The 11,166-nt window shown below is 44.8% G+C and overlaps 1 long non-coding RNA gene across 1 annotated transcript; it reads left to right on the top strand.

Moving 5' to 3' along the window:
• Positions 1-409: 409 nt before the first annotated feature.
• On the top strand, positions 410-10,643 carry LOC106811069. Its single transcript, XR_001394097.1, has 3 exons — positions 410-420; positions 3,671-3,673; positions 10,537-10,643. It is a non-coding gene; the product is annotated as an uncharacterized LOC106811069 (long non-coding RNA).
• Positions 10,644-11,166: the final 523 nt, after the last annotated feature.

Here is an 11,166-nt window from a genome sequence, read left to right on the forward strand (position 1 = left end):
TAATTGAAGGCAGGGGAATCCCCTCTCAGGAGAAGATTCATTATCTTAAAAGATACCTTGCTTTTGATAGAATGCCTTTGATAGGGCAAAAGCTATTTTAGAAGAGAGATACGGCAGCCCATTTGCCATTACTGAAGCTTTCCGAAACAGACTAGACTCCTGGCAAAATATTCAGCCAAGAGACAGCAAAGGACTCCGGAAACTTTCGGATTTCCTTCTGCAGTGTGAAGTAGCAATGGACGACATAGAGGGTCTCAACATACTAAATGACAACAGAGAAAATCGAAAGCTTCTTCAGAATTTGCCGGACTGGATCGTCACTAGGTGGGGCCGACTGGTCATCAAGGAGAGAAAATCAAGTGGCACTTACCCCACCTTCAGTGCCTTCTGTAAATTCATGGCTGAAGAGGCTGAAGCAGCGTGCGACCCAGTTGTCTCTTTTGGTGCTCTGAGAGGGACTTCAGAGAAGAGAAGCGATAGATTTACCAGTTCTAGAAGTTCCAGTCTTCGACATCCTGCCGCCAACACCCTTGCTACAGAAACAGGAAAGGAAGAGAAAAAACAGAGAGTTCCAAAGCAGTACTGCACTCTGTGCAAAAGAGACAGTCATACACTTAATGACTGTAGGACTTTCTCTGCAAGAGCACCTAAAGAGAAGCAGGACTTCATTAAAAAACATGGGCTGTGTTTCGGTTGCCTAACTCATGGCCACATGTCAAAAGATTGCCCAGAGAAAAGCAGATGCAAGAGGTGTGAACGAAGACATCCAACCTGTCTTCACGAGGACCAGAGATACAAAAGTACATGTCCTAAAGAACTGGCCACAAACGAGTCTTTAAACACAAAACAGAAGAATCACCCAGAGACCGTAGATGCCGTCTGCGGCGGCACTTCCAGTGTGGGAAAGGATCAAATTTCCTCCATGGTGGTGCCGGTTTGGGTCTCGAGTAAAGAGGAGCCCAGTTCTGAGCACCTAGTTTATGCTCTGTTAGATACGCAGTCTGATACAACATTCGTACTAAGCCACACTTGTGAGAAAGTTAACACCTTGTCAGAGCCTGCCAAGTTGAAACTCTCGACCATGACAGCAATGGACAAGGTTATCCACTGCAGAAAATTCAACAATCTGCTGGTGCGTGGATATGATTCTGACAAGCAGATTCCTCTGCCTACCGCCTACTCAAGAGAATTCATCTCTGTAGATGAGTCCCACATTCCTACGCCAGAGACGGCTAGACAGTGGCCACATCTTAGAAGAATCGCTCATCGTATCCATCCACTTCGGGACTGTGAAGTTGGGCTGCTAATCGGATGTAACTGTTCATTAGCTCTGGCTCCTAGAAACTCTATCATAGGCGAAGACAGTCAGCCCTATGCCGTAGAAACAGAGCTGGGCTGGAGTATCGTGGGCTGCACCGAACAGCAAGATGACTCTGGTGATGCGGTGGGAACGACTCACAGAGTTGTAATCACACATGTGCCACGTAACCTGCAGCACCACCCGACAGAACTGCAGTTCGCCTGCAGGACAACAATCAAGGAAGAAACCATCAAAGCACCAGATATCCTGAGGTTACTAGAAACGGATTTTTCAGAAAGAGAGATAAGTGAAAGAACTGTATCCCAAGACGACATTCACTTTTTAAAAACTTTGAAGAGTGGCATCAAGCAGCAGCCGGATGGCCACTACACAATGCCATTACCTTTTAAGAAAGGGAAACCAGCGTTGCCCAACAACAGATTTGTCGCAACACGACGACTGGAGGGTCTCAAACGTAGATTCCGACATGACAGAACATACTTTGAGAGCTACAAGACCACGACATGATAGAGAAAAGGGAGACCGAAAGAGGAGGTGACACAAGGTCAAACGGTTTGGTACATTCCGCATCATGGAGTGTACCATCCTAAAATGCCGAACAAGATCAGAGTTGTCTTCGACTGCAGCGCCAAGTTTAAGGGCACCTCTCTAAACGATCACCTTCTGCAAGGACCTGACCTGATACATCCCTTGATAGGAGTGTTGTGTCGCTTCAGACAAGAGACGGTCGCCATCATGTGCGACATCGAGAAGATGTTCCACCAGTTTAGAGTAGACAGCGACGATAGAGACTACATCAGATTTCTGTGGTGGGACGAGGGCAACATAGAATTAAAACCAGTCGACTTCCGCATGAAGGTACACCTTTTTGGAGCTGTATCTTCACCCGGGTGCGCCAATTATGGTTTAACCCAAGTAGCCAGTGATTACCGACATTCCAGCACAGACGCATACAAGTTTGTGTCAAACGACTTCTATGTCGATGATGGATTGACCAGCATTGACACGCCTGGCAATGCCATCAAGCTGGTACAAGATGCACGTGAAATGTGTGCAAAGGGCCATTTACGTCTACACAAGTTTGCCTCAAACAGTCGGGAGGTCATGGATTCGATACCAAGTTTCGAGCGTGCTGCAGAGATCAGAGACCTGGATCTTGACTTCGAAAGGCTACCAATAGAGAGGGCACTTGGCATACAATGGTGCATCGAGTTTGACCAGTTCCAGTTCAGGCTTACATTGAGGGATCAACCGTTGACTTGGAGAGGAATTCTCTCATCTGTATCTTCAGTGTAAGACCCAGTGGGATTCATTGCACCTTTCATTCTACAAGGCAAGCAGATCCTACAACAGATGTGTCAAGAAAAGGCAGATTGGGATGAACCTATGTCCGATGAACTACGTCCCAAATGGGAACGTTGGAGACAAGATCTCCCTGAATTGGCAGCAATCAAAATCCCTAGATGTTTTAAACGCAAGGATTTTGGTACCCCAAAGCAGATAGAGCTGCACCATTTCTCCGACGCCAGCCAGAGAAGCTATGGACAATGTTCATACGTCCGACTTGTGAATGACAGAGACCAAGTACACTGTTCCCTTATAATGGGAAAAGCACGAGTGACACCTTTGAGAGTCGTCACTATACCCAGATTAGAGGTGGTTTTTGGGTACGTCAACAGAGATGCAAAGCGCTTCCACATTTTTGTGTCCAATCGTGTCCAGAAGATACGAGAATCGTCGGAACCAGAACAGTGGCGTTACGTGGACACTCAAGAAAATCCAGCGGATCATGCCTCTAGAGGATTGCGAGCTGGGCATATCATGTCATCCAACTGGTTCACTGGACCAGCCTTCTTGTGGGAAAAGGATCTTCCTACTGGAAACAGCAGAACACCAGATTTACCAGTTGATGACCCAGAAATAAAGACAAAACACGTACACAACGCCACGTCATTAGAGACTACTTCGATCCTCGAACAATTAGAACGTTTTTCGTCGTGGACGAAGGCCGTCAAGGTCGTTGCAGTGTTACTGAATTGGAGCAGAAAGGCTGGACACTCTATTGAAAAGGACCAACATCATGCTCGACAGTCGATAGTGCAAATGGTTCAACGCGAAGCTTTCGCCACAGAGATAGAGTCACTTCAGAGACGAACTGAAAATGACACTTCATCCAAGGTCACACAGCAGAGCAGCCTGTATAAGCTTGATCCGTTCATAGATGATCAAGGGATATTAAGAGTAGGTGGAAGACTGAAGCGATCATCCCTTCTGTATGGTATGAAACATCCAATGATCCTTCCAAAAAAGAGTCACATCACAAAGTTGATCATTAAACACTACCACGAGAAGGTGGCCCACCAAGGTAGAAGTCTAACCATCAATGAGCTGCAAACCAGTGGATACTGGATCGTTAGTTGCAGCTCAGCGGTATCGTCACACATTTTCAAATGTGTTAAATGCCGCCGTCACAGAGACACTGCTCAAACGCAAAAGATGGCAGACTTGCCACAAGAGAGGCTAGAGCCCTCGCCGCCATTCACTTATTGTGGAATGGATTGTTTCGGGCCATTCTATGTGAAGGAGGGTCGCAGAGAACTGAAGAAATATGGACTGCTGTTCACGTGTATGGCAATGAGAGCTGTACACATCGAGCTCTTGGACGATATGTCTACCGATTGTTTCCTGAATGCCCTCCGCTGCTTCATAGCAATACGAGGTCAAGTCCGCGAGATCAGATGTGATCGGGGCACAAATTTTGTAGGTGCCAAACATGAGCTAAAACTGGCGCTGAAAGAGGTCGATGCCAAACGAATCAAAGGAAAGATGCTGGAGCAACATTGTGATTTTGTCATGAACTCCCCTTCTTCAAGTCACATGGGAGGTGTCTGGGAGAGACAAATTCGAACAATTCGAAGTGTTCTCACTGGCATCTTAGATCAAGCTGGCGGTCGGTTGGACACATCCTCCCTCCGAACATTTATGTTCGAAGCGATGGCAATTGTGAATAGCAGACCCATTGCTGTTAAACATCCAAACGATCCACGTGAGCCAGCACAAATCACAGCAAACCACCTACTCACTATGAAATCTGGAGTTGTCACACCACCACCTGGAAACTTCGTCAGAGAGGATCTTTACGCAAGGAAAAGATGGCGAAAGGTTCAGCACTTGGCCAATGAGTTTTGGCTGAGATGGAAGAAAGAGTATCTCCAAAGTCTTCAAACTCGCCAAAAATGGCAGTCAAAGCGCAGAAACATCAGCAAAGGGGATATTGTCATTCTCCGAGATCAAGATATGGCTCGCGGCTAATGGAGGTTGGCTAGAGTTGATTATACAATGATCGACAGTGATGGTCTCGTGCGCAGGGTTAGACTGCTGATTGGCGACCCTAAACTGACCACGCAAGGCAAACGCCGTACCAACGCAACCTTTCTAGAGAGACCAATCCACAAACTGATTCTACTTGTAGAAAATTCAGAAAAGGACAAATAGAGTGTTTCAATCTGTGTTTCCCAAACCTAAATATATATAGGTTAATGGATGAGAGCGAGTTCACGGAGCGATGAAACATAGTTATGTTGGCATGTCTCATGTGTGACCCTTTATAGGAAGAGTATCACTTGAGAAAATCTGAGAAAATCTACCGAGATTTTGGGTGGGAGTGTAGCGGCTGCTACAAATGTATTTAAGATTGTTGTTTGTTTCACTGTTTTAGTTTCTAAGGAAATACATCTCTTTAGTCTTTTCCGTGGTGCATTCATTTTAGACTATAATCTCGTGTGTTTCATTTATGTGATAGCGGATACACTTTACCAGCTTTCCAGTGACCGTTCCACTCCTTTTGATTTAATTATAGAAAATTAGTCCTAGATGTTAAGAGACAATTAGCTGCAAATTTACTATATTTTTGAACTAGTCACAATTTGAAACTTCCATTTAATCAACCGGATAGTAATTTCCATTAGTGTAAAATCTTGTATTATGTAAGATAACCCCGAATAATAGGAGAACTAGTTGAGACTCGGTGGAGAGTGAACGTGTTTTATTCGGCTCCTGCCCTTCAGTCCAGGATTCGTCATTACTCATTAGGCTGAGTGGAAATTAGTTCTTAAATTATTGTATACTAATATATGTAACTACTTAGCTCCTCTATAGGTAAAATAATTGCCATACCAAATTATTACTTCATATTATTATTTAGTAAACTGGAAATCACAGGTGAAATTTTCCCGCCTATTTTCAACCCCTTTGTTCAACAACAGACAAGCTTTCGTGTAACAACGTAGCGTGTGCACAGTGTGTGTGTTGTGAACTTTTCGCTGTCAAACTAACACAGCCAACTTTCCTGTCACTGTGTGTCACCGGGGAGGTTGCTGGTACGAGGACTAGTTAAGGTAAGACTAGAAAGAACAACTTTGAGTATAGAACAGTACAGTAAATGTTTATGGCGTCCGACTGCACCAAAAATAAATATATAAAAGTGATATCTCATCTGAACAAATCTGCTGTTTCTAGTGTGGGTTGGAATCTATCTATGCACATGCCATAAGTATCCGGATAAGTCTGTTGTTTTTTCTTGTCCTCTCCAACAAATTTGAAAAAATTACTGTTTTGTGGATAGATATTGTGTTCAGTACCAATTTAGTTGTCACTAAATTAGTTGGTAAGTTTGTTCTGCCGTGATGGAGCTACAAAATGATGTTGCTCAACTGGATGAAGAGGCAACATAGCCGATTTTCTATATCATAAACACACTCTTGGTCTGATCGGCGACATGTTTATGTTGTCTGTATTGATTTGTTTACTCTCATTTGTGTGCCATCTGTTCCCAAGTCATTATCCTAGAGTGGAAAACATCAGCACTATAACATGTAGATTATCCACCGGTAATCTCAGATACTCAAGTACTTTGCTCAGTATGTATAACTGGAGAAACCAGGGGAGACCTGTGGTGACTAAGCAGTGTGTAGTTACCAAGAAGGGCAAAGTACTTTTCTTGCTCACTGTTGTTCTTATTGCCCTGTCAAATGACATAAATCCAAACCCTGGGCCAGAGAGGGATGAGTCTACTATATATCCGTGTGGAACCTGCGACAAACCAGTTACGTGGAATGACCGAGGCATAGTCTGTGATACGTGTAATCAGTGGTATCATGCCAACTGCCAAGATGTTCATACCAGGTCCTACAGCGACCTAGCGGGCAGTGCTGTGGCTTGGGACTGTATTGTCTGCAACTGTCCGAATTATACAACACAATGCTTTGACCTGATCGTCACCACATCAAATAAATACAGTGTGCTGTCAGGGAGTGATTCCAGGCTGTCCGACACCTCTTTTGGATCAACACCAACTCGTATAAAACCAGTGCACGTATCAACTCCACTCAGGGCAAATCAGGGACGCCCCTCATCCAGAAAGCCTCTGAGAATTCTAAACATCAATTTCCAGTCGGTGAAAACAAAGCAGGCGCAACTGCGAAATCTCATTGAAAGTAGTATAGTCAGGGGGCAGATATCCAAAATAAGGATGAGCCTAAACTTTTTGGGTAGAGGCTGAGAACGGGTAAATATCATTTCTATGATACTCGGGGAGTTTTACTGGGTATGTTTCCAGGCTGAATTTTGCGTATTGTGGCGGCCATCTTGAAATCCAAAATGACCGCCAGCGAAATGGATTTTCTGAAATATCTGGACTCCCAGACGTCGTAGAGACATAATGTTGGTGGCTATACCCACATTTTCGATAGTGGAAAACCCAATTATGACACTTAGAAAAACAGGATGGCGGCCATATTGGATTTCAAAGTGACTCTTTTTTGGAAGGATCATTGGATGTTTCATACCATACAGAAGGGATGATCGCTTCAGTCTTCCACCTACTCTTAATATCCCTTGATCATCTATGAACGGATCAAGCTTATACAGGCTGCTCTGCTGTCTGACCTTGGATAAAGTGTCATTTTCAGTTCGTCTCTGAAGTGACTCTATCTCTGTGGCGAAAGCTTCGCGTTGAACCATTTGCACTATCGACTGTCGAGCATGATGTTGGTCCTTTTCAACAGAGTGTCCAGCCTTTCTGCTCCAATTCTGTAACACTGCAACGACCTTGACGGCCTTCGTCCACGATGAAAAACGTTCTAATTGTTCGAGGATCGAAGTAGTCTCTAATGACGTGGCGTTGTGTACGTGTTTTGTCTTTATTTCTGGGTCATCAACTGGTAAATCTGGTGTTCTGCTGTTTCCAGTAGGAAGATCCTTTTCCCACAAGAAGGCTGGTCCAGTGAACCAGTTGGATGACATGATATGCCCAGCTCGCAATCCTCTAGAGGCATGATCCGCTGGATTTTCTTGAGTGTCCACGTAACGCCACTGTTCTGGTTCCGACGATTCTCGTATCTTCTGGACACGATTGGACACAAAAATGTGGAAGCGCTTTGCATCTCTGTTGACGTACCCAAAAACCACCTCTAATCTGGGTATAGTGACGACTCTCAAAGGTGTCACTCGTGCTTTTCCCATTATAAGGGAACAGTGTACTTGGTCTCTGTCATTCACAAGTCGGACGTATGAACATTGTCCATAGCTTCTCTGGCTGGCGTCGGAGAAATGGTGCAGCTCTATCTGCTTTGGGGTACCAAAATCCTTGCGTTTAAAACATCTAGGGATTTTGATTGCTGCCAATTCAGGGAGATCTTGTCTCCAACGTTCCCATTTGGGACGTAGTTCATCGGACATAGGTTCATCCCAATCTGCCTTTTCTTGACACATCTGTTGTAGGATCTGCTTGCCTTGTAGAATGAAAGGTGCAATGAATCCCACTGGGTCTTACACTGAAGATACAGATGAGAGAATTCCTCTCCAAGTCAACGGTTGATCCCTCAATGTAAGCCTGAACTGGAACTGGTCAAACTCGATGCACCATTGTATGCCAAGTGCCCTCTCTATTGGTAGCCTTTCGAAGTCAAGATCCAGGTCTCTGATCTCTGCAGCACGCTCGAAACTTGGTATCGAATCCATGACCTCCCGACTGTTTGAGGCAAACTTGTGTAGACGTAAATGGCCCTTTGCACACATTTCACGTGCATCTTGTACCAGCTTGATGGCATTGCCAGGCGTGTCAATGCTGGTCAATCCATCATCGACATAGAAGTCGTTTGACACAAACTTGTATGCGTCTGTGCTGGAATGTCGGTAATCACTGGCTACTTGGGTCAGACCATAATTGGCGCAGCCGGGTGAAGATACAGCTCCAAAAAGGTGTACCTTTATGCGGAAGTCGACTGGTTATAATTCTATGTTGCCCTTGTCCCACCACAGAAATCTGATGTAGTCTCTATCGTCGCTGTCCACTCTAAACTGGTGGAACATCTTCTCGATGTCGCACATGATGGCGACCGTCTCTTGTCTGAAGCGACACAACAATCCTATCAAGGGATGTATCAGGTCCGGTCCTTGCAGAAGGTAATCGTTTAGAGAGGTGCCCTTAAACTTGGCGCTGCAGTCGAAGACAACTAGGACGGTACACTCCATGATGCGGAATGTACCAAACTGTTGGACCTTGTGTCACCTCATGTTCCGGAACTCTTTCTGCCTCCCCTTTCTCTATCATGTCGTTCATGAAGGTTTTGTAGCTCTCAAAGTATGTTCTGTCGTGTCGGAATCTACGTTTGAGACTCTCCAGTCGTTGTGTTGCGACAAATCTGTTGTTGGGCAACGCTGGTTTCCCTTTCTTAAAAGGTAATGGCATTGTGTAGTGGCCATCCGGCTGTTGCTTGATGCCACTCTTCAAAGTTTTTAAAAAGTGAATGTCGTCTTGGGATACAGACCTTTCACTTATCTCTCTTTCTGAAAAATTTGTTTTTAGTAACCTCAGGATATCTGGTGCTTTGATGGTTTCTTCCTTGCAGGATATCTGGTGCTTTGATTGTTGTCCTGCAGGCGAACTGCAGTTCTGTCGGGTGGTGCTGCAGGTTAAGTGGCACATGTGTGATTACAACTCTGTGAGTTGTTCCCACATCATCACCAGAGTCATCTTGCTCTTCGGTGCAGCCCACGATACTCCAGCCCAGCTATGTTTCTACGGCATAGGGCTGACTGTCTTCGCCTATGATAGTTTCTAGGAGCCAGTGCTAATGGACAGTTACATCCGATTAGCAGCCCAACTTCACAGTCCTGAAGTGGATGGATACAATGAGCGATTCCTCTAAGATGTGGCCACTGTCTAGCCGTCTCTGGCGTAGGAATGTGGGACTCGTCTACAGGGATGAATTATCTTGAGTAGGCGGTAGGCAGAGGAATCTGCTTGTCAGAATCATATCCACGCACCAGCAGATTGCTGAATTTAGTGCGTTCATCTCTCTCCGGGTCATGTTTTTTCTCCTCTACATAATACAACAATAATTATTATTGGTTCAAGTGCTACAGCATAGATTTTAAAGCAAATCACTGTTCCCCCCACAGTTCCGGAGACCCCCTCTTTTAAACGTGTCCAGTGTCATAGCATTGAATTTCAACGAAATCCCAGTTCCGGAGACCCCCATTTTCGAACATAGCCAGTTCCTACCACATTCAACAAACATTAGTTCCAGAGACCCCCATTTTCAGGTCTGAGTGCCTGGGGTGAGTGCCCCCCCGGAGTTTCATCTCCTTGGTATATGTTGCTCCTTGGTTCCCTGCAGAATTTTTTTTTCAAAATAGTGCCACGGCAGTGCCGTGCTGCCGTGGCGGCCACTACGGCCCTGCAACATCATGAATGATGTCATACCTTCAAACACTAGTGGTGATGATGTCCCGTTGTCCACAGACTACGACATCTCATCTCACCAAAACTGTACAAAAATATCCCGAGTAAAGATGATGTTTCTGATTTAGGTTGAAGCCGTGTATAAACACACAGTGAGCAACGGGAGTCTTGCTCTAGGGAACTACTGCCACCTGGTGGCCACTATTATATCAGATTGAAAAATAGAACTGAACAGTTGTCAAATCAGTTGCTAACAAGTTAATAACGTGCATTTCTGTTAATGTTATCATGAAATTTGATAAACTTATAGAAGTTTATTCTTATATAAATGCAGAATAATAACGTATTGTTTGTAAAACTTGTAAAGTTGTGTTTCACCTAATCACATTTCCTATGTTAAATTAATCATTTATACATTGGACTCCCTTTATGCATACCTAGTTAAAGTATTACGTGTATCTCTTCACAGATGCGACGTCCATTCCACTCGCACGACTGTGGACTAAGCTCGACTCCACCTTGCTGCAGTTAAAGCACCAGCTTGCAGCGCCACCTGCTGCCCGTATGGTGATTAATTCGAACACACCACCGAATCGTGTAATGATGGCGCATGCAAAGAAAGTTGACTGAGCACTCATCACCATTTGTTGATATGTGGCCTCACGTTGCCTTGGTGTTACAGGAAGCATATATAACGTGTACCGGTACTGAGATTACATGTTATTTCCAGTTACATATATGTGTACAAACTCTCTCTCTCTCCGTTTCCATATCCCTCTTACTTCCCTCCCCTTTCCCCTCCCCTCCCATCCCTCTCTCTCGCTCTCTTCCCCTCCTCTTTCTCTTTCTCTCCACCCTTCAATTCATCGTGAACTATAATAACGAGTTGATTAAAAACCCATTAAAATAGGCACTGATATTTAACGATAATCGGTCTACAGAAGCAATCTGCATCTCTCAATCTCTAGCACCGAGGGACGTGCGATTCATCGGTAGGATGGCCGCCAGCATGCCGCATGAGGTGACGTCAGAACGTAACGAGGAGGATGACGTTACCCGGTTCAAAGTAGATTTGTTGAAACGATGAATAAGGAAAACG

This window comes from Priapulus caudatus, unplaced genomic scaffold (assembly GCF_000485595.1).
Source record: "Priapulus caudatus unplaced genomic scaffold, Priapulus_caudatus-5.0.1 Scaffold501, whole genome shotgun sequence".
NCBI lineage: Eukaryota > Metazoa > Priapulida > Priapulimorpha > Priapulimorphida > Priapulidae > Priapulus > Priapulus caudatus.